This window comes from Orbicella franksi, chromosome 10 (assembly GCF_964199315.1).
Source record: "Orbicella franksi chromosome 10, jaOrbFran1.1, whole genome shotgun sequence".
NCBI lineage: Eukaryota > Metazoa > Cnidaria > Anthozoa > Scleractinia > Merulinidae > Orbicella > Orbicella franksi.
In genome coordinates this window covers 6,846,892-6,851,780 of record NC_138154.1, presented here as the reverse complement: position 1 = coordinate 6,851,780, position 4,889 = coordinate 6,846,892, and the positions used below count along the sequence as shown (strand labels likewise).

Here is a 4,889-nt window from a genome sequence, read left to right as displayed (position 1 = left end):
TTCATTTTTTTTGTTTCCTCTCATGACTAGATCATCACCCTATCTGGTCACCATGAGAATTGAAATATGCTGCTGCGTGTGGATACATATCCAACAAATAGTTTTAATTTGGTCAAAGTTTTATTGTCTATTCTAAAATTTACCAAGGTGTCAGGTGGCGTTTACACTCGCAAACTGTTTACCTTGGTAAGTAAGTTCTAATATCTCAGTAAAACAACATCTGCCTGCCAACAGACACCCCATGAGTCATTCATTTGACTTTTCACTCGCTGGGAAGTCTGTTCTTTGGCTAACAAAGGCGCCTATTGTTTAAGGCAATCATATATTCACTTGGCATTATCATCTTTCCCTTTCACTGTGTTGCATGTGAGCATCAGCATAGCAAGTGCTTCCAAAACCATTGTCTTCCTGAGCCAGTTTTTATCAGCATATTTACAACACCATCTGTCATTCTCGGTAAGTTGGTGATTTACAATCAGTGAGATTTTCAGCACTGGAAGTTTTGTTTTCCAATTTCTTATAAAGCAATTGATTTTCATGTTCGCAGATCGACCTTTCAAACTTACATTCACACCCAGTTCTGTGGACAATCCAGTGAAGAGAGATTCTCGAGGAGAAATAAAGAGACAGGCTTTGGTAAGTATCTGTTCTACCAGGAGCCATAATCGGGGACGGAGACCATAAGCGCGTGCTATTTCTCTGAAATGGGACAATTTTGGTATTTTTGTAAGAGGATTTTTGCACGAGGATTTGTGCGGATGTAGCAGGGGGGAATTGGCGTCCGAAATTCTAGAGAATTTTGATGTTTCTGGCCAACAACTCAATACGTTTATACCTGTTAGAAGCTTGCTTAAGGTTACCATATACCTTTGGAGCACCTTTGTAGCTGTTTCGCGTTCAAGGGCTGTAGCGCGTCCGATTTAAACTGTAGATACCTAAACCCCTATATCAAATTAAAGCTTATAGAGCTGGCTATCAAACCATACCAAGAATCGTGAAATAAAATGAACTGTCGATTTTTTCAAGTGCTCTAAATGTGAGCGTCTGAATACTCTTTTTCGTCATTTTTGAGAGCTACAAGTCAATGGAGATTTGTTTCACTAGTTTGACATATAAACAACAAAAACATGTATGGGAATTTTTTATTTCCCAATATTTTTTCTGTGAGAGTGATTTTTCTATGATCACTCCATATTTTTTTCATCCTATTTCAAAAATCTTCTGTAACTTTTCAATGAAATTGAATATGGTAAATCGCAGACATGTTTTAGTAGTGCTTTGGGTCTGGAAACTGGGGAAGAAATTAGATAAGCGAAAAACCGATTTGGCTTTGACTTGAAGCTTTAAAAGGTGATTCGGATGCTCGCATTTAGAGGTCGTAAAAAATCCGACAATTCATTTTATTTCAAAATTCTTGGTTTTGTTTGATAGCAAGCTCTATAACCTTTAATTTGATATAGGGATTTAGGTAAACCGGACATGCTACATCACTTGGATGCGAGACACCCTTAAAGGTATATGGTAACCTTAAGTGTTTTTGTCGTAAACTGCTCCAATTAGAAGACAGTGCAGAATTTAGGTACGTCCAACTTTATATCACTGACAAAGTTGTGTTCCGCTGTTTCTTTTAGAAGAGCTTCACATTACTCCTCTCTAAATTTCACATATGCTGAAATTTTTAAACAGCTTTTCCAAAACCAAAGTTAAAAAACAAATTGGACGTATTTGGATATAGAATCATTTCCGGACTTCAAAGTTTCCCTCCTCTTGCCACATGTTTGCGGGGATTTCGCCAGAGTCTATCGTGACCGAAAAGTGAAAAATGAAAAATTGCCGGTTAAGTTTCGTCTGAATTGTAGGCAATGCTTGATGATTAATCAACCCCCGATAAGTTTACGTTTGTAGATACTGCTCAGTTTGTTTGTATATTATTAATCCAGTAATCTGTCTGTTGTTGATGAAGTAAGAGCACCTGCCGATGCGTGTTTTGTTCAGTCAGCGAACACAACAACTTGGACTTTCGTGTGAAAATGTAAATCAAACGCACACAATATCTCTAGTTTTTAAATATGTTCAAGGTTCATCAATTTTTCAGAACACATTAAAAGCTTAGCTGAAAACATGTGAATACAGCAGAAATAATCAACAAAGTTACGGTGACGCTTTTGATTTTGTTGGTTGAGTTATCAAAACTCCTTGTCTATTACTTTTGCAGCGTAAAATTTCACTGTTGAAGGAACACTCGTGATCTTAGCAGCCTTTTGGCATTGGTGAAAATTGTTGGAACATCTCAGCACAAAAAGTAATGAAAGAAATCTTTCTTTTATTGTCATTTGTTGAATTGGAAGTGCATGCGCTGCACTATGCAAATGAGTTACTCGAACGTGTCAAAGTCTCCTCCCAAAAACTTTTGCAAACTCTCCAGACAAGCAGAAACAATAAGAAACTATCAAAAACACATTTTGGTTATGCTTAAGCATTTTTTTAATTAACTCGATACCAAAGTAGAGAATTTTCTTACATAAGCTTTATACTGAAGTCGGAACAAACGCGCATACAACTAGCACGAGCAGATATTAAGCCTATTCATTCACAGGGCGAAATTAAAGTCTTCTTTTTGACCCTGGAAATCATATTTTAATTTCCTATCTAGATTAACCATGGCGAATGCATATCCACTCAAACAAAGGAGGGTTTGAGATATTTCCCTTGTAGCATCAAAAGTCAGAAAGTTGGCATGTGATACACCCTTACCCTGGGACAAGATTGCCCCTCAACCTGTAGTGGATCGGCTGGACGTTTATGCTCAGGCCAACAATACAACCAGGGAGATTCTTTTGGCAAGTATTCTCCCAACCGTGGCTTGCCTTATGGGACCAAGCACCATTAAAGTAGATTGCAGGATGCGGCAGGAACAATTAAACTTGTTCGTGATTTGCTTGTCTCCTCCTGGGTCTGGGAAGTCACCAGCATTCCAAGATGGGTGTTCTCAACCCATTTGTCTCCACGTAGAGGAGCAGTCCAAAAATCCAATTTTTGTTGACAAATTTACTGAAGTTGGCCTTTTCTGACAGCTGCAAACTAGTTCCGGTAACAAGGCCATTATTGGCAAAGAGGAGGTGTCACAGTTCTTTGAATAGATCCTGGGAGTCTAAGAAAAGTGCAAACTGGATGTAGAGTGGGTAATCCAGCTGTACGATGGTGCGTCTTGGGTCTACACCAAAGGGGACAAGTCTGCACGACAGGTATAAATTAAAGATGTTAAAAAGTTATCCATAAAATTTCTACACTCTAAATGGAACCGAGCCCCTCACTTTTCTTTCTAATTTTCTATGCTTGGGGAGTGAAAGAGCCATTAACCTGTTGCACGAAGCTACAGATGGCAATATTATGCAGTTTAATATGCTAATACTACATATATAATAAGCTAGTCCTGCCAAATAGGGTCTCTCTGTTCCTCAAAATGTAGTCATCAATTTTTTAAGGCAAAATTGATTCAAGTAGACTAGAGAGTAGCTAGATTATCAACTTCGACTTCTATCGTTTCTTCATAATTGCATGATCTTGTACGTCGTGACAAAAAGTTGCATTATCAATAAGCAATCAAAACAGATTATTTGCAACTTAGGAACAAAAGAATTACAATGAAAGTAAAAGCATAGTATAATTAGGCTAAGACTTATGTGTGCACACTAACGAAAAATTGAGGGCTTCTCAGCTAGTCGTAAAACTTGATTAAATTAAGGTTTGTGATGTTTCCCATGATCATTGTGTTCCACACAGGTCATTCAGAATCCTGGAGTTTCTATCGTTGGATTGAGCCAACCCCAGCGGTTTTACCCCATCTACACAAGGCTGAAAGAATGCAGAGATGGGGCTATTGATCGAATGCTAATATACCAGCCAAAACCAAAGCGCCTAACTGCCTCTCAAACAAAAACTTTTATAAACCAGTTGCACCAATCACCGGTCAATGACCCGAGGTAAGGCAAACAGTTGGGATCAACTATTTGGCGAGAAATCAGCCCCTACTAATCATTAAAGGGTCAATTCAAAAAATGTTTGCCTGGATATGGAGTTCAGCGAGATAGACAGATAGAATTTAGTTAAGGTTTAAATTAGTCTCCGCAAGGCTGTTCTAATGATATATTCGTTTCAATCAACAGATTCCACTGCCTCACTTAGAACTGTCATGGAAGTGACAATGTTTTCTGAACCAGTATCCAGTATTGTGTATGCAGTACCTACTGCCATTGAGGAGTCAGCTGAGCCAGCCAGCCCTCCACCCGGTGGAAGCACACTATTCTCAGGTGCCTCCGATAATGCAACTTCTGGTGTAGGTGAGTTGTTGTTCCATGAAGTATCTAAGTCAAGATATTTTCAGTCACATGTCTGAATTTTGAATTAATGTAAACATCCAAGGTATCAATTTCTCTTGTATAAGAGTGTTTTCATTTACTATGTTTGCGACGATTAAGATCAATTAACTTATATTGGCTTATATTGCACAAGTACCAGAATATTAGGGTGGTTCAGATACTTATTGACCCGCGTTCTTGAAAAGGACAACATTTCGTAATTCGTTCTTAGTGGTTTTTGTAATTCTTTGTTGTATCCTCAAACAGCTGACGGGCATTGTTAAATTCAAGTTCTCATTATTACTTCTTATACACAAAAACTTAGTTAAGTTCAATTTGTCCTGACACTTCTGTTTTACCACTCTCCCCCAGACCGCTCACGTGTTCAGCTGCCTGAGGCAGTAGAAGTGCCATCGCTTGAAGAACCCACACAGTCACGGCCAGATGCGGTCCCTGTTCGCCTTACGTACAAAATAGTAGTGGATGGTACCAAGAGACGGCTGGAGAAGTTGGTCGATAGCCTGGGCTACA

General features: G+C 38.8%; 1 pseudogene; it reads left to right on the top strand.

Annotated features, from left to right (window-relative positions):
- Nucleotides 1-4,510, top strand: part of LOC145501548 (uncharacterized) — an 8,393-nt pseudogene extending 3,883 nt beyond the window's left edge.
- The last annotated feature ends 379 nt before the right edge of the window (nt 4,511-4,889 follow it).